Source organism: Myodes glareolus, chromosome 14 (genome assembly GCF_982192425.1).
Source record: "Myodes glareolus chromosome 14, mMyoGla1.1, whole genome shotgun sequence".
In the NCBI taxonomy this organism is placed as follows: Eukaryota; Metazoa; Chordata; class Mammalia; order Rodentia; family Cricetidae; genus Myodes; species Myodes glareolus.
Genome location: NC_142039.1, coordinates 14,039,610 through 14,059,311, shown reverse-complemented (window position 1 = coordinate 14,059,311; position 19,702 = coordinate 14,039,610). Strand labels below are relative to the sequence as shown.

Genomic DNA, 19,702 nt, shown 5'->3' with positions numbered 1-19,702 from the left:
TGAATACTTACCCAAAAGCAAGGGTTCCGTGGCCTTCAACTTATCCTGAGGGCTAGGATGCAGTTTCAAAGTTCCAAAAGGACTCAGCACAGACATGGAATCCCTCCCAGCCTTTCAGTAACTTTGAGGTTAAAAAAAAAATCTTGGAAAACAATTTGAAGGCATGCTTTTAATAGCTGAGCAAGGACTTGTTGGGGTCAGGGAGCAGGAACAATGGTAGTTTGACAAGCGCTGACTAAGGCCGCTTTTGTGTAGTGGGTTGGTGATCAAGGGTGATGATTAATTCCTTGAACCTATTTCTGTCCTCAGCTTCCTGATTTAAGAAAAAAAAGAACTGTTTATGAGTGGGTATGTACCCTAAGGAATTAACATGGAGCTGACACCTTTTCATAAATGAATTCTTTTAAAATTTTTTATAAGATTACCTTTTGAGATAAATAATAAAATGATTGGTCCTTTCTTTGTAACCACAAAAATGCAGCCTGTCTGTAAAATAACTGGCTGAGAAAAACACCTTGCTTGCTTACACTTTGTTAATCCGTAACAAGTTGCTTGGGTGTGAAAGCATGTGGGTTCTTGGAACAACTTGTTTTCCATCTGTAATACATAAAATGTTTAATCATGTAAGGGATATGGAAAACAGGTTGATTTTTTTACTTGTATTCATTGTAATCATTGACTTAAAAAGTAGATTGTAACTATGTTCTAACTTTTTTTGTTATTCTGTGTTTTGTTTTTCAAGACAAGGTTTCTGTGTAGCTCTGGAGCCTGTCCTGGAACTAGCTCTGTAGATTTGGCTGGCTTACAACTCATAGAGATCCACCTGCCTCTGCCTCTCAAGTGCTAGGATTAAAGGTGTGTGCCACCACCACTTGGCCCTCCACTGCAATTTTCATACTACTTGAAATATTTTACTGAGTTATGTAAGATGTAAGGGAAAAAATAGAAAGAAACATCAAGAGAGACAAAAGAGAAACACCAGGCTGGAAAAACAAAGAGAAAAGGAATAGAGTAGAACAAGAAACAAATAAAATAATAGGTGTGAGTCTGGGACTCCGAAGGTGTAGACTGGAGCCAGAGACCTTTGCAGGACCAAGCCCAACCCGGTGACCTCCATGGGAGTGGGCCCAGACCAGGGACACCTACAGAAACAGGTCTGAGTCAGCAACCTAGGCGGGAGCAGGCCAGAGACACAGAACTCCACAGGAGTAGTACAAGGGAGCAACCACCGAGGGAGTAGGCAGGAACCAGAGAACTTTGTGGTTCCAGGTCAGAGGTCTTTTGGACCTCCAAAAGAGTAGACCTGAGCCAGGACCTCTGTGGTCTGGGTTCGAGTCTGGGACCTCCAAGAGAGTAGACTAGAGACAGAGACCTTTGAGAACCAGGCCCAAGCCAGGGACCTCCACAGGAGTGGGCACAGTCCAGGGCATCTACAAAAACAGGTCTGAGCTAGCGACCTAAGCTGAAGCAGGCCTGAGACAGCAAACACTACAGGTACAAGGGAGCAACCACTGAGAGAGTGAGCCAGAACCATAGACCTCTGCAGGTCCAGGGACAAGTCTGGGACCTCTGAGGGAGTAGGCAGAAATCAGAGACCTCTGCTGGTCTGGGAATGAATCTGGAACCTCCAAGGGAGTAGATCTGATCCAGGACCTCTGCCAGAGCAGGCCCAAGGCAGTAACCTCACCAGAAAGAGCCCCAAACAAGCAATTTCCACTGGAGCAGGTCCGAATGACTCCTGGTATTGCAGAGCAAAGCCCAGGAGCACCAAGCAACCTCCAGGAACACAGAATGATCAACGGGGTAACTGGAACAGTGGCCCTGACTACACCATGAGGAGCAACCATCTGAGCCTTGGATCCACTGGCACCTGGTAGATTGATCACAAGAGTCACAGGCAACCCCCAATTACACCAATCAGAGGGAAAGATGGGTAGACAAAATAAGAACACATACAACACCACTAAGCAACACAACACTAGTAAAAACTAGTGGCCCTAAAACAGCAAGACTTGAACAACCAAATATAGATCAAGCAGAAGAAAATGACCTAAAAAATAACTGTAGGAGAATGTTTGAGGCCCTTAAAGAGGAAATGAAAACTTCCCTCAAAGAATTGGAGAAAAAGACAAACAAAAAAATTAGAAGACAACAACAAATTCCTTTAAAAATTTAGAAAAAAACAATCAAACGTATGAACAAAACTATTCAAGACTCGAAAATTGAAATAGAGACAATAAAGAAGACACAAGTCAAGGGAATTATAGAAACAGAAATCATAAGAAAACAATCAGGAACCACAAATACAAGCATAAACACCAGAAAACGAGATGGAAGAGAAAATCTCAAGCGCTGAAGATACAACAGAGGAAATAGACTCAACGGTCAAAGAAAACATTAAATCTAATAAAAGCTTAACACAAAGTATCACCATGAAAAGACCAAACCTAAGAATAATAGGTACAGAAGAAGGAGAAGTTCAACTCAAAAGCATAGAAAACATATTTAACAGAATCATAGAAGAAAACTTTGCCAACCTAAAGAAAGATATGCCTATAAAGATACTAGAAGCTTACAGAACACCAAATAGACTGGATCAATAAAAAGTCCCCTTGCCACATAATAATCAAAACACTAAACACACAGAATAAATAAAGAATATTAAAAGCTGCAAAGGAAAAAGGCTAAGTAACATATAAAGGCATACCTATTTTAATTACACCTGACTTCTCAATGGAGATAATGAAAGCCAAAAGGTCCTGGTCAAGAGTTATACAGACATTAACAGATCATGGATGCCAGCCCAGAGTACTATACCCAGCAAAACTTTCAATCATCATAGACAGACAAAACAAGATATTCCATGACAGAACCAGATTTAACCAATACCTAGCCACAAACCCAGCCTTACACAAAGTACTAGAAGGAAAACTCCAACCCAAAGAAGTTGGCTGCATCCACAAAAACACAGACAATAGATGATCTCACAGCAGCAAATCCCAAACAAGGGAAAAACACACACAAAATAACATCACCAACAACAAAATCTAAGATAACAGGAGATAACAATCACTGGTCATTAATATCCCTTAATACAAATGGACTCAACTTATCTATAAAGAGACACAGGCTAACAGATTGGATATGAAAACAGAATCCATCCTTCTGCTGCATACAAGAAACACACCTCAACCTCAAAGATAGACATCGCCTCAGAGTAAAGGGTTGGGAAAAAAATTTTCCAATCAAATGGACTTAAGAAACAAGCTGGTGTAGCTATTCTAATATCTAACAAAATAGACTTCAAATTAAAATCAATCAAAAGAGGCAAAGAAGAACACATGTTAGTCACAGGAAAATCCAATAAGAGCAAATCTCAATACTGAACATCCATGCCCCAAATTCAAGGGCATTCTCTTATGTAAAAGAAACACTTCTGATGTTTAAAGCACACACTAGACTCCACACACTAATAATAGAAGGAGAGCATTCCCCTCTCACCACTGGATAGGCCAGTCAGACAAAATATTAACAGAGAAATAAGAGAACTAACAAATGTTATGACTCAAATGGACTTAACAGACATCTATAGAACATTCCATCCAAACATAAAAGAATATAACTTCTTCTCAGCACCTCATGGAACCTTCTCAAAAACTGACCACATAATAAGTAACAAAACAAACTTCAAAAGACACAAAAAATTTAGGAATAATCGCATGTATCTTATCGGAACACCATACCTTAAAATTAGAATTCAACAAAAACGCTAATTCCAACAATTCGTGTTCAAACATAAACACATGAAAATTAAACAATGGTCACCTGAAGCATCAATGGATCAAAGTAGAAGTAAAGGAAGAAATTAAAGACTTCCTAAAATTAAATGAAAATGACCACACAACACATCCAAATTTATGGGACACAATGAAAGCAGTGTTAAGAGGCAAGTTCACAGCACTAAGTGCCTACATAAAGAAGCTGGAAAAATCCCACAGTAGTGAATTAACAGAACATTTTAAAACTTTAGAACAAAAAGAAGCAAACTTACTCAGAAGAACTAGACAACAGGAAATAATCAAATTGAGAGCTAAAATCAGAAAAATAAAAAAAGCAATACAAAGAATCAATGAGACATAGAGTTGGTTATTTGAGAAAACCAACAAAATAGACAAACCATTATCCAAACTAACCAAAAGCAGAGAGAGAATATCCAAATTAACAAAATCAGAAATGAAAGGGGGACATAATATCAGACACAGAGGAAATCCAGGGAATCATCAAGTCATATTTTGAAAACCTGCACTCTACAAAATTGGAAAACTTAAAGGAAATGGTAACTTTCTTGATAAATATCACTTACATCACAAAAATTACATTAAGACCAAATAAGCAAATTAAATAGACCTATAACTGCTAAAGAAATAGAAACAGTCATCGAAAGGCTCCCAACCAAAAAACTCCAGGACCAGATGGTTTCAGCTCAGAATTTTACAAATTTTCTTTTTTTTTAAACCCTTAATATCATTTTATTTAATGATGACACCATAGTGATTGTAAACAGATCAGTGACTGCCAATCATCTCAGGTTCTGGTTAGGTGAAAGAGGATAATTTATTATTATAGAGCTACTTTGTATGACATTTAAAAACTAATACAACTATACAGCACATAAATTTAACTTAATGTATGTGAATAAAAAAATTTCTGACTGGAGTTAAAACTTCTGAAATCACTCTTTGTAGCAGATGACGATGGTATGTCCTGATGATGACACGTGGAAGAGCAAAGCGTGTTTACTTTGAGCCTAAAAACTGAGAGAGAGAAAATAGAGTGAAATCTCAAAAATCCAATCAATTTGAAACACTAATGACCTAAATTGTCATTCCACTAGGCCCTGGCTCATAAATTTTTTAGTACCTTCCAACAGAACTAAGATGAACATCAAAACATACTGTACAGGCCTTTGATGGGAGAGGCATTCCAGATCTAAACTGTAGTATAACATGAGAAGACTGAGTCATGAAATCACCATAAAGTCAGTTCCACAAATTTTCAAAGAAGAACTAATACCAATACTCCTCAAATTGTTCCACACAATAGAAACAGAAGGAACATCGCCAAACTCTTTTTATGAGGCTACAATTCCCCTGATACCTAAGCCACAGAAAGACATTACTAAGAAAAAGAATTACAGATCAGTCTCACTCATGAACATTGATGCAAAAATACTAAATAAAATACTGTCAAATCGAATACAAGAACACATAAGAAAAATCGCCCACCGTGATCAAGTTGGCTTCATCCCAGAGAGGTAGGAATGTCTCAACATATGTAATCCACTATATAAACAAGCCAAAAAATAAAAACCACATGATCATCTCATTAGATGATCTTCAACAAAAAACCAACATCCCTTTATGATAATGGTCTTGGAGAGAGCAGGAATACAAGGAACATACCTAAACATAATAAAGGCAATATACAACAAACCAACAGACAGCATCAAACTAAATGGAGAGAAACTCACAGTGATCCCACTGAAATTAGGAACAAGACAAGGTTGTTCATTTTCTCCTTATCTATTCAGTATAGTTCTTGAGGTCCTCACTAGAGCAATAAGACAACAAAAAGAGATCAAGGAAATACAAATCAGAAAAGAAGAAGGCAATCTCTCACTATTTGCTGATGATATGATAGTTTACATAAGTGACCCCAAAAATTCTACCAAGCAACGTCTACAACCCATAAACATTTTCAGTAATGTAACAGGATACAAGATTAACTAAAAAAAAAAATCAGTAGCCCTATTTACACAGATGATAAATGGGTTGAGAAAAAATTTGGAGAAACATCACCCTTCAAAATAATGACAAATAACATAAAATATTTGGTCAGAGTAACTCTAACCAAACAAGTGGAAGACCTGTATGACAAGAATTTTAAATCTTTGAAGAAAGAAAGTGAAGAGGACACCATAAAATGGAAAGATTTCCATGCTCTTAGGTAGATAGAATTAACATAGTAAAAATGGTAATCTTACCAAAAGCAATCTACAGATTCAATGCAATGCCCAGCAAAATCCCAGCAAAATTCTTCACAGACCTCTAAAGAACAGTACTCAACTTCATATGGAAAAACAAAAAACCCAGGATAGCCAAAACAATCCTGTACAATAAAGGAACTTCTGGAGGCATCACAATCCCTGACTTCAAGCTCTACTACAGAGCTACAGTACTGAAAACAGCCCGGTATTGGCGTAAAAACAGACAAGAGGACCAATGGAACTGAATCGAAGCCCCAGATATCAATGCACAAACCTACAAACACCTAATTTTTACAAAGTAGCAAAAAATATAAAATGGAAAACAGAAAGCATATTCAACCAATGGTGCTGGTATAACTTGATATCAACATGTAGAAGAATGAAAATAGATCTATCACCATGCATAGAACTCAAGTCCAAGTGGATCAAAGACCTCAACATAAAGCCAGCCACACTGAACCTCATAGAAGAGAAAGTGGGAAGTACACTTGAACGCATTGGCACAGGAGAGCACCTCCTAACAGTAACCCCCATAGCACAGACACTGAGAGAAACATTTAAAAAATGGGACCTCCTGAAACTGAAAAGCTTCTTTAAAGCAAAGGACACAATCAGCAAGACAAAATGACAACCTACAGAATGGGAAAAAATCTTTACTAACCTCACATCAGACAGAGGGCTGATCTCCAAAATACACAAAGAACTCAAGAAATTGGTCATCAAAGGAAAAAATAATCCAATGGAAAAAAATGGAGTACAGACCTAAACATAGAACTCTCAACAGAGGAATCTAAAATGGCTGAAAGATACTTAAGGAAATGCTCAGCATCCTTAGGCATCAGAGAAATGCAAATCAAAACAACTCTGAGATTCCATCTTACACTTGTAATAATGGCCAAAATCAAAAACACTGATGAAAACTTATGCTGGAGAGGTTGTGGGGTAAAGGGAACACTCCTACGTTGGCAGGAGTGAAAACTGGTGGATGTCAGAAAACTGGTGATTTCTCAGAAAATTAGGAAACAACCTTCCTCAAGACCCAGTAATACCACTTTTGGGTATATACCCAAAGGATGCTCAATTGTACCACAAGGACATGTGCTCAACTATGTTCATAGCTGCATTGTTTGACATAGCCAGAACCTGGAAACAAATGCCCTCAACTGAAGAATGGATAAGGAAAATGTGGTACATTTACATAACGGAGCACTACACAGCAGAAAAAAGTAATGACATTTTGAAATTTGCAGGCAAATGGATGGATCTAGAAAACTTTGTATTGAGTGAGGTAACCCAGACCCAGAAAGTCAAATATCATGTGTACTCACTCATAAGTGTCTTTTAGACATAAACCAAGAAAATCAGCCTGCAATTCAGAATCCCAGAGAACTTAGACAACAATTAGGACCCTAAGAGAAACTACAAGGATCTAATCAACATGGAAAGTAGAAAAAAACAAGATCTCCTGAGTAAACTGGGGGTGTGCAGGATATGGGAGAGGGTTGAAGGGGAGGGGAGAGGCAGGGAGGGTAGCAAAATGTAGCACTCAATAAAAATCAATAAAAATAAAATAATAGAATGAAGAACAAAACTCTGACCCTCAGAAAAGTCCTCCTGTGTCTGTTTGTCTGTCCAGTAGTTTACCTGCTCTGCACCTCTTCAGTTTCTCTGACCTGCTAAAGGCTTGCCAATCCTCAGCACCCAAGGCAGGTTCCTGACATGTTGAATTACATGGTGGTGTGAGTTGTCCAACCTGGGTGTTAGAAGCTGAACTGGGGTCTTCTGCAAGAATGATAGGTGAATCATCTCTGCCCCTATTTTATGTATTTTTAAAATCTAATGGTACTTGTCATTTAGCTAACATTAGTATACAGACCACTTCTAATATACAGCAGGATAACAATATACATCTTGACACAACATGCTAAGAATGTGTCCCTATTGTCCATGGTCTCACTTTGCTGGGGGAATGTTTTAAAGTAAGTAAATATTTTACATATTGATTGGAAATTTCTTTGTTGTTTCCTTCTAAGATAAATAAAATACATGGTCATTTTTCTTTAAAACTCTTTTTATGGAGGGAAAGCCACAGAAGGAAGAGTCTGTCTGTGAGTTCCAACATGAATACTGCTCTATGGTTTATGTGGGCAGCAGAGAATTTAGTAACTTCCAGAGAGACAAAAAAGTGAGTTTTTAACATGAACCTCGTGCATAATTTCATCTCTGGCAGCATGGACTGATAAAACACATAACATTACAAATAATGGACTTTTAGGCTTCTCTTTAACAACCATGGTCAGGTACATATTTGGCTTCGTAGTTACAGAACAGGCAACGAAAAGTGGCAGACAGCACTGAAATCGCTCCAGACGCCTCCCTGGGTCCATCTATTCATTCCAGGGGCTCAGTGTGAGCCCAGCTCATTCCAGCAAGGGCCAGCCCTCCCAGTACTCACAGGAGGGCACCCTGCACTTCCTTACCTCTACATTTATTTTTGTCTCTCTTATTTTGAGGCCCTATGTTTTTTCTCTTTCCTTCTTCTAGAATTTCCCCAGCCACATTGTTCTCAATGTTCGTCCCTCACGATCCCTTTCTCAAGGGCTTCTACTGTAACACTGCTTTTAAAAGTGAATGGGGAAAGAAGCAAAAGGGACTGTGTAACCTCTTCTTCTTAAGTTGAGGTTCTAACTTGAGTAAATTTATTTCCTGCCCTCCAATCAGGGGTCCCTATGAAGAGGTGATAATGTGGTTGATACCAACTAAACTAGACTTTACTATTGGCCTTGAACTTGAAGGCAGCAAGCAAGTTCAGGTTCAAAAAAAAAAAGCAAAACAAACAAACAAAAACCCAACAAAACCAGAGCTCTGTGTTAAGCAGGGGAATCAAAAAATGCAAATTGGAAATGCTCAGGCTCTCTTAAGTAGTTTTGGAGGACACAGAGAAGTCTATCTTTCCAGGCTGTTTTATGAAGAACTGAGACCTGGGGGAAAATTCTGCTGCTTTCTCCCCCCTTGGGTGGGTGGGCTGCTAGCCCAGCCTTCGAGAGCAGCTCCTTAGCTGTAAGGCTGAAGCTTGCACACTAACATGCCCTTCAGCCCTGGGCGGGTGAGCCCAGCCTAGGCCTAAAACCCTGCTTGGTAAAGCAGAAACCTAATGGGCGTGTTCTCAGGGCAGGCTAGAGCTCACTAGGTGTGGCTTTGGGAGGGAGTAGGGCGTGACTTAGGGTCAATGGGCGGGGAAAAGGCTAGCGGAAAAGGCGAAGTGGGAGGGAGGGGGACAACTAGGGGGGGGGAGGGGAAAGCCGACCTAGCTCAAGTTCCCAGGGGAGCAGGCAACGCACGGCAGAAACTTCGGAGCTGGTGCAGGAGCTGTGGGCCGGGTAAAAAAAGGTGGGGACCGAGGCCTGGAAGTCGGGACTCGCCTTGAAAGGCGACACGTGGAGCCCCGAGCAGGAAAGCTGCTCTCTGGCTCCGCCACTTTTCTCTGAGAGGTTTCAAAGACTAGGGGGCCTGACTTCAGGCGCCCCGACCTTGGGGAAATGGCCTGGACTTAGCGGGAGCTGATCTCCCCAAGTTTCAAGTCTCCCAAAGTCTTATTTGAAAGCTCGCGACCCTCGGCGGGTCCTGCGCTTTGCTTGCTCTGCTCGAGTTGACTGCTGTGCTCTAGGGACCTGCTGGGGCAGCTGTGCTGGAAAGGGAGGGGGAAATGGAAGCTGGAGGCCTCCGTTCCTTGCTCGGGTTTCTTTAACAAGCTTTGACATCAGAACCCTCAGCCTGGAGCCTTTACTTTCTTGTCCATATATTCCAGCACTTAAGTGTGTCTCCTTAAATCTCTTAGCGACGTTTCTACAGCCCTGATATTGAGTGGTGGTTATAATGACTTGGGTATAGTGATACCTACCAGGGAGAACATCTTCAAATCTCTACCGACATAGAGGAGGTTGAGAAGCGCTTAATTCCTGTCCTTAAGGTTCATTTACTCACTGCTACAGAAAAGGAACCTTTGTAAGAAGAGGTCCGGGACTGGACACTCATTTGGTTCATTCCTTTACAGTTTACATAGAGAGAAAGGATGTCCAAAAGTTATCCTTGAGGTGTGTTACCAGCTCCCTTCAAAGAAAAGAAAAAGAACCAAGGAAGAAAGAGAAATCAGGAAAGGAAGAAAACCACAGTGCACATTGAAAAGAAATATTTCTTACCATTTCTGACTGTTGATGGGTCAGATAACAATTTTCAAAAAGATAATTTGAATTCCAGATTCACCAAGTGTGTCTTTATGAAATTATGTTTTTATTTGTGGAGGCTGGATATTGCTTTAGAGTTATCAAAGTTACAAAAGCATATATAGTTTTGGAATAAAAGAGCAATGGATTTTTTTTATTTCTATTCCAGGATTCTGAATCCTAGGGATGTTCAAGTGCTTGTTTTTTTGACATTTAGTGGAAGTTACCTACTCGGGGTGGTACCTGAATTTCTATACTCTGATCCATCACACAGCCTTGCTAGTTAGCTTCTTGAGTATGGATGAGCAAGATTGGGCACAGAATGTTCCAGCCACACTGCTAGAAGGTGTTAGAAGGGGGTCTGTTTTTCTGAATCCAAAGTCTATGCTCTCCCTTAGACTGTTTCCACCTTGTATATTATAGTCTTGCCCCACCTCCAACAGAGACTTAGGTCATGACCTGGAAGACAGCATAAGAATCAATTCCAGTGGCCTGGTCTGGTGGCATACACCTTCACAAGCTATTCACGAGGCTAAAGAAGGAGGATTTCAAGTCCCAAGCCAGCTTGGGCTACAGAGTAAGGACCTGTGTTAAAATAGAAAAATTAAAAAAGGACTGGGACTTAAGCTCAGTGGCACAGTGCTTGCCTGGCATGTACAAGGCCTTTTGTCCAGCCCTCAACAATAAAAAATAAAAAATCTCATTTCAAAGAGAGAGAAAGCGGTGGCGGGTTTGAAGGACTTGGACCTAGAATGAGTCTGTCTCCAGCTCTCCAGTCACAGAGCGACCTAGAATGGGTCTATCTCCAGCTCTCCCGTCACAGAGCTTTGTAGAAGTTACTTAGGCTTCCTAGGCACATCGAGGTCATTGATCTCTAAGTCTTGACTCAACCTAACAATCCATGGATTTATGAAAATAAGACACTGCTTTTAGTTAATGATATTTTGGTCACCTCTGGTGTTGAAATTACAAGGTGGTCAGGAAGGGTTACTTTATTCAATCAATAAATATGTACTCTGCGCTTGAGCACTCTCAGGAACTGTAATGAGAGCAGGACAAATAAAAACACCAGATTCGTAAGATTATGTTCTGTTTGAGAGGGAAGGAGCCAGCAAGCAAATTAATCTACAGATACAACTTATAAGTGGGGGTGGGGGGCTGGGATAGATACTGGTGGAGAGGGTGCTGGCTGAATTTGGTGATGGAGATGGCTCACCAATTTAAATCCTGATGTAGGAAGATAAGTAGGATCTAAGGATATTCCTTTCGCTGGCACCTTGTGGGGCGGGGAGACATGAAAGAACTTGATGCATCCTAGGGACTTCTGGAAGGTTTCAGTGTCCAGTTCAAGATGAAGTTGGAGATCTGGTTGGCAGAGGTTATGCCGGGATTTGTGCCACTTGGAAAGGACTGTTGCTTTCCTTGCAGGAAACAGGATTAATACAAAGGTGGGTATGATGAAACCCAATCACAAGCTGAGAACAGGGCTGGCGGCATCAGTGGCAGTGGAGGCAGAGAAATGTCACATCATCAGCACATCTTTCCGATGTGTACCATTTGACTTAGTATTCATTGTATTCATACTCTCCCCATCCCCCCCCCCGATTGCTAACTCCCATATAGCACACTGTATTTATAACTCTGTTATCTATTACCTATTATAATAATGTCTTGTACTTGAGGACTGAAATGTGTCAGAGAGACAGAATCTCCAGATGTAGCCACTGATGGTTTGGTACTTTGCTCTGTAGCCCAAGCTAGCCTCATGCTTGAATATCCTTCCGGCCTATGAGCTGGAATCTCAGGTATGTGCCCCCACAGGGAGCCAAGGCCCTGGGTCTTTTGCCTGTTGCCTCTGCCTCTGTTTCCCCCAGGGGCTGATGCTCTGCTGTGTGTGAATTAAGCTCTTTAGGATTTGCTGAAGGAGTGGGCTTTTTGAGTACCTCAGAGCTGGATTCCGTTGCCCTTGCTGTTGAATGTGGTCATGACAGAAAAGGGGAGAATCAAAGGTGAGTCTCAGTTTGCTAGCTTGAAAACTGAGACGTCGGGCTAGTAATTACTAAAAAAGCAGGACCAATTGGGGGAGAAAATAGAAGAGAAGTTCTATGTGGTAATATGTGGGTTTCATCTTTTCTTTTCCCTTTGTCCAAATACCTGACAAGAAGCAATTTTAAAGGAGGATGCTTTATGCGGGAGGGGTGGGGGCTCACGGTTTGTGGGTGCGGTCCATCATGACAGCGAAGGCATGGCGGTAGGAACATGAGGTAACTGGTTATGCTGTGGTCACTGTGAGGAAGTAGGAAGATGAATGCTGGTGTCAACTGGCTCTCCCCTTTCTTCCTTTTACCCACACTGTCCAGGATCATAGCCCATGAGATGCTGTTGCCCACACTTGGGGCAGGCTTTCCCATCAGTTACTCTCCTGTGGAGACACCATCTCAGAGCAAGATAAGATGAAAGAGATTAATTAAGCTCCATCTTGCCCTCTGAGAATGAGTTAATTTCACTGTGGCTGCAATGAGACACCCTGGCAAGGATAGCTGGGCTTCTTTTGGCTCAGAGTTTAGGATTTTTTTTTTCTATCCTGGTGAGCCTGAGGCAGCCGGTCGCACCGCAACTACAGTCAGGAAGCAGACAATGATGTTGTTGCTCAATCAGCTTCCTTCTTATATAGCCAGCATCCCAGTCAAGGGAGTGGTAACACTTGTAAGGTGAGTCATTCTGCCTCAGTTTACCTCATCAAAATAATCCCGTACAGGCATGGCAGACAACTAATTGGATCAAGATAATTCCTTCTAGGTGTGCCTGGAGCCTTGCCTTCTAACCAAGTCTCTGTTCTTGTCAAGATGACAATCACACGAACCATCATCACGTGGTGTGGACGTATGAAGTGGCCTAGAAATACACTTTGGTTGCCTTTAGTCTCGGAAACTGGAGAATTTCTTGGCGCATCCTCACTTGGGCTGCCTTACAGACTCCAGGAGGTCTGAGTATCATGTATCCAGGAATTCCTGTGTCCTGTTCACCAGATAACCTGAGAGCCGTGTGGAAGGTGCTGTACAGGGCTTTTATTAATTTTTTTTAACTAATATCCATTTCACTGTTGGGGGGATGACAGGCACACTGTATCCCACAGTGCCCCAGTCAGCTTCACGATTTTAAACAAAGATAAAACGAATAGCAGTTAGATCGACGATTCTCAACCTGAGGGTCGCAACCCCATTGTGGGTTGAGCAATCTTTTCGCAGGGGTCAGCTAAGACCATCAGAAAACACAGATGCTTACATTACGATTCATAGCAGTAGCAAAATTACAGTTTTGAAGTAGCAGTGAAAATAATTTTATGGTTGGGCTCACCACAACATGATAAACCCTGTTAAAGCATTATCACAACATTCAGAAGGTTGAGAGCCACTGTTTCAGATGCTTAATTACAGTCTGCAAGCACAGCCAGGGTCGAAGTAAAAATACATACAGACTCAATACCCAGAAAGGGTGGAGATCAGGGCTCCCATTTTTAATTGGAAAAAAGGGGTGTGTGTATGCACTCGTGTGTGTATGTGTGTGTGTGTGTGTGCGCGCGCATGAGTGCACCCTTGTGTATTGCATGCTACCAAGTTTTCCAATATGGAGAAATGATCATGGATGAGTTTTGAAGAGACATTCCTTCCCAAATGTAGTTATCAGTGAATGCATTTCCAGAATTGATTTGTCACCAAAGGATGTTTGAAGTGAATCATGCCTATTTACCATTGACTAATATTTTTTTCATACAGCTTAAAGGGCATTTAAAATACAATTTCCTGACTATCTTACTTGGCTATCAGAGAATCAGATTTGGGCTTTGCTCACTGAATCCTGTAGGCATCATGCTCTCTTTGACGGTGACTTAAACAGAAGTGAAGCAAGGAACATTTTGCTTTGGGCAGAGCCAGGATGCATTCTGAGGGGCGCCAGCTATAAATCCAACCTCCCTAGAGGTTAACAATCAACGGTCTCCCCTCCTTATACTCAAACGAGTAATGTGATGATGATAAATCGCTTGGACATGACTGCCCCGAGCACTGGTGTGATGAATTATGTTGTTCAGGGCATGACCAAAGATTCTCGATTGTCAGTCTGTGATACTCAGTATTGACAATATTCATAAATAGCCTTCTGCCAATTTTGATCTCTGCTTTGCATATTAAATCCTCTGTCTACAGGCCGTGACTCTTGGTTCTTAGGCAACTCTGTGTTCTGATGAGTTCATGTAGATAGTCAGTCTTTTGATTTTTCTGCTCCCTCCTCATTAAGACGGTGTGAGGTGTGCTCAGTTATACACAGTAAACACTGTCTTACTTTTCAGAAACTGTTATAGTAATTATTATCAGTCTTTTTCACTAAATCCGCAGTAATAACAGCTTATCTTCCAGTGGCTTAATTGGGTAATTATTCGGTGTTTGAAAAGCATTTTGAACAGAATATTGGTAAATATTGTTAATTTAATGCTCTTTTGTGTAATTAAAAGCCCATGCCTCCACAAAGTCTTCAGTATTATTGAAAAGGCTTCTATCCTGTTATTGGTTACTACTACGCAAGCTATCCATGTATTGATCTTTAAAATATTCTAAATGTTTTCATTAACTCTTAAACCTATCTCTTGTTTTCCCCGCCACACTGCTACATGTCCTCTCCACTACATGGCTCACATATCTGAAAAGTTAAAGGCTGTCAGTCTTGGTCTCTACAATCCTACAAGCCCCCACCCCGATTCAGGAATAGTTCACATCGCACAGTTTCTGCATACACTGTGTGACATCTGTTTAATTTTTCAATTAGCGTCCTGGTTTACTTGGTCTAAGGCTATGCCCACAACTGTCACCTGATGTCATCAAAATCTGTCACATCGTGTTCTGTTGAATTGCACATGCCTGGCCCATCTTTCCTATAGTTTTCCATTTATAGAACCCTGAGACTAAGGGGCATTTCTGGAGCTTGGTTTAGATGGCCTCCGTTACTGGTTTACATTTGTTTGTTTGATCTACTGTAACAAAATACCACAAACTGAGTGACTTAAAAACCAGAAATGAATTCTCTCACAGCCGAGAGATTTAAAGTTCAAGACGGAAGTGTCAGCTACCCAGGCTGTCTCTTCCTGAGGCTTCTCCCTTTGGCTGGCAGCTGGCCATCTTCTTCCTGGGTCTGCCCTTTGCCCTCCCTCCACCCAGTCCTGTGTGTTAGCGCTACCTTGGCAACCTCATTTTAACAAAGTTCCTCTTAAGACCATTGCAAGAAGCAGTTCTCTTCTGACATGCTGTTAGGACTCTAAAAGCAGGGGTAGCGGGGACAGGATAATTCCAGTGTACTATGATAACGGTCTCTCAAAATGATCACTTTCCTAGTAATTTTCTTTATCAAATATGAGCTGCTAAGTCAGGGATGCAACTCCCTGGAGTCTGCTTTAGTCAAGAATTTCTCTTGAATATTAAAGGAACTTTGTGCCTGTGACTTAACATTGAAATAATTAAATTAAAACTGAAGTGACATCATTCAGTGAATGAGGCAGGATTTATGAAACAACCAAAATATGCATAGTCAACTCTATACCTTATTATCCAAACTGCAACCATTCAAATATCGTACTAATTTGCAACATTTTTTATTCAAGAATATTCACTAAATCAAAAATATACTTTTGTCTATATAGTAAATTCTAGATCAGGTTGGGCTGGTAGTAAACAAATAAATAGAAAAGAAAAAGAGATAAGAAGAAATGAATAATATATACAGCCTGTAATCATGCAAAATTTGATGCTTAAGGGCCAGAAGGAGATGAAGTTTGCATGCACATGTTAAATAATTTTTATGTAAGAAGAATCGTTTTAGTTGTATGATTGTCAGTTTTTGTTTGGAGCTTGATTGAATTTGGGATCACCTAGTAGACTTGCATATAATAAGCTTTTCTCTGAGGGAATTTCCTAAAAGGTTTAGATGAGGAGGGCTCACCCTGAACGTGGGCAGCACCATCTCATGGGCTGGGGTCCTGGACTGAATAAGAAGAGGAAAAGGAGTAAAGGAACTGAATGCCAGCATTCATCTCTCTCTGCTTCCCGACTGTGATGCCATGTGACCAGCCGTGTCTCACTTCCCCTGGTATGCCAGCTCCACTGCCATGAACTGTACCCTCAAACAATGGCCCTGAACAGCTTCTTCCTTCTTTTTATTGTTTCTGGGCAGGTCTCAGCAATGAAGAATGTAACAAATACAAACTAATAGTTGATCCACTGCAAAAGTATTGCTGAAACTCTTATGCAAGACTTCTATAAGAATGGCTTTCCTTGCTAAATGTGTTTGCTTATTTTCTGTCGTATGATATGTCTATTGCTTCCACAACTCAGTGTTTTTCTACTAGCTTTCTGGACTCTTGGGATACAGTTTCTTGAATTAAGCCTTTTATTTGGGAGCCTGTTAATTTACTACTACACTAACCATTGAAAGTCCTGCCCAATGCTGTGTCTAAAATCTATCCCCTGCTGTCTCAGGAGCAGTCTTAGAGGTTGACATTAGGCAAGAGCGTCGATTTTCTGAAGCCCCGTCTCCTTCTGCCCTTGACAGTGCCTGTCCAGTTCTCCCATGTGTAGGACGGGAAACCCCACTGGACTTCACTAGCCTCGCAGCTCTGGGGCCCGGTGTAGGTTTCCATTGATTTCTGTGCTGCCTTGAACTTGACTCAACAACACTCAGCCAAAAGCATTTTTCAAGGGTGGTACTCTTCCTCCTCTAATGGAAAGATCTTGTAGAGACTCAGTTCCTCAGTAGCACAGCATCTTCTACCTCAAACAGTGATGTCACTGAGACTTTGCCGTGGTATTGATGTGGTGGCCATGAGGCACAAAGGGAAGGCTCTTACGTTCAGTGTAGCAGTGGCCATCTTAGTCACCCTTTATTTCTTCTCTGCAGGATTTTTCAACTTTTTGTTTACAAATGTTTTGGGGTAGACAGAGGGAAATATTTCAGAGTTACAGTTCCGGGTATAGAATGCTCTTCGTGAAAAGTCTATGCAGTTCTGTTAGTTTATATTTTTCACTGTTAGACGTGTGCCAGATATATGAGCATCCTCAGCTTTGTTACAGTACATATCTTCATGAGTCTATGTACCACTCGTTCTCTCTGTAGTATGCTCAAAGAGTATATGGGATTTTGCAGTGTATTATTGAAAAATACAATACAGTGTAATAAATGGCATTGTAGGGTACATGTATGTGTATGTATAAGATTGTTTTCATTTTATAACATTTTTGTTTGTAACATCTAACCAAAATAAATTTATATTATTTATTGTCTTTAATGAAATACCTTCACAGCAATTTTGTTTGATTTTTCTGTTTGATTTTGTTTTTAGTACTAGGGATCAAGTTCAGAACTATGGCTACCGTTGTGCTAAACTCCCACCCTCAGACATTATGGAGAATTCTTAAATGTTGTTTCTATACAGAGAATAATGCACAAAACATTGGAGTTTTAGTCTATAAATATTGCAAAGCTCACAAAGTGGCTTAGTGTGTCTGACAATAATGCCTATATCCATATTCTTTAAACCATATATCATATATATATGTCTTTAAACAAACATTGTTTAAAATAATGTCCACAATTATAGGATCAATAAACAGGTCTGAGGGTTGAAATTGGATAATAGCTTCTCTGCCTAGCTAGAAGTCAAGATTATATTTCTGATGAATTAGGGGCAAGGCTAGTAGTTACTTCTCTAACAAGCTTGAAAACGAAGCTTATAAGATGTTGTGGACAGTTGACAATCCTTTCCATTTTCACAATGTAAGTTTTACCCATCCCAGTGAAACTTGGTTCATTGTCCTATCATCTTCAAGAGTATTTGCTATTCTTGTATGCTGTTTTTCAGACAACCAACTATTTAACTTAACCTTTACCTTAATATATATGAACTTGAAACACAATGGTGTTTATTATATTTTTCCTAGAACAGAATGAAATAAGTACTTGATTAAAACATTTTAAAATTCCCATGTACCACCTAAGAATAATTTGAACGAGTAATGAGAAATATATGAACACTTTTAAAACCTTAGCAAAACCAAAGTGGATTATTGGCTTTCTAAAACTGTACATCACTGTCCACTAAATAATAAAGCGTGTATTGGTTGTTTGGTTGACACCAAATCTTCAGAATAGTTACTGTGTTTCTACTATAGTAATTGGCAATTTCTGTTCATTTATGTGTATACACACATACTCATGTATGTAGGCAGATCCTAGGTTACTCTCACAGTTCTTGACAAATAATAGTGTTGAGCTGCTTCAATGGAGCATTTATTTGCGGGCTATGGAATCCATCATGTGTACTGTGCTTTATTTTACTCTTTTGAGCAGTAGTAAGGATAACGAATACTTAACAGTCTGGAACTTCTCGGTTATAAAGTCATTTGATTTCATTCATCTGTTAGTACTAGTCTATGATGACAGTAACTTAAAACTACATACTGTAAAACGAGAATTTAGCCTCATTCATATTCCTAGTGTCAATAGTCTGCATATTCCTTGGAGAGAAGCTTTACAGTTTCTTCTACATACATATCTGTTTTCTCTGTCTGTGTCTGTGCCTCTCTCTCTCTCTCTCTCTCTCTCTCTTTCTCTCTCTCTCTCTCTCTCTCTCTCTCTCTCTCTTTCTCTCTCTCTCCAGGGTTTCAATGGCTGACCTGAAACTCTATATAAATCAGGCTGACCTTAAATTCCCCAAAATCTGCCTGATTGTTTACCTCCTTAGTGCTGGGATTAAAGGTGTGGTTCACCACACCTGGTAATATTCCTATTCCAATTCTCTTAATGTCTAAATAGTAAAGTTGCAGAAAAGCTATAGAAGGCACATACAAAATTACTCTTCAGATACCACCTTAGAACTTGGATCTGTAAGATGCTTCTTATACTTTTTCATTTTGTTAATGAGAAAACTGAGGTCCACAGACTGAGGTCCAAAGACAAGGACCTCATTTAGCATAGTAACTTTCTTTATAATGTTTATGGAGTTGTTAAAGTTCCAGATTTCATTCTTCTTGGGTGAAAGTGTGATGTATGCAGAAGACCATCATTTTCCCAATCTGTGTCCGTTTTCTCATCTTGATTGGTTGTGCTAGTTAGTTTTCTGTCAGCTTGACACAAGTTAGTTACTGGAGAGGAGCCACAATTGAGAAAATGTCTCCATAAGATTGGGCTGTAGGCAGGCCTCTAGGGCATTCTCTCAGTTAGTGATTGATGTTGTACTGACCTGCACATTGTGGGTGGTGCCACCCCGGGTGGTCCTGGTCTTTATAAGAAAGCAACCTGAGCAAGTCAGTAAGCAGCACCCCTTCCATGGCCTCTGCATAAGCTCCAGTCTTCAAGTTCCTACCCTGTCTTGAGGTCCTGTCTTGACTTC

At 40.4% G+C, this 19,702-nt stretch overlaps 1 protein-coding gene across 2 annotated transcripts in view; it reads left to right on the top strand.

The window, feature by feature from the left end:
- The first annotated feature begins 9,396 nt into the window (after nucleotides 1-9,396).
- Pter (phosphotriesterase related) overlaps nucleotides 9,397-19,702 on the top strand; it is a 61,735-nt gene continuing 51,429 nt past the window's right edge. Inside the window, exon 1 of one of the 2 annotated variants that reach the window (XM_048460886.3) lies at nucleotides 9,397-9,436. The gene's annotated coding sequence lies outside the window, so the exon portion shown is untranslated. The remainder of the gene's footprint in view (nucleotides 9,437-19,702) is intronic. The other variant, XM_048460887.3, reaches the window with a different exon arrangement.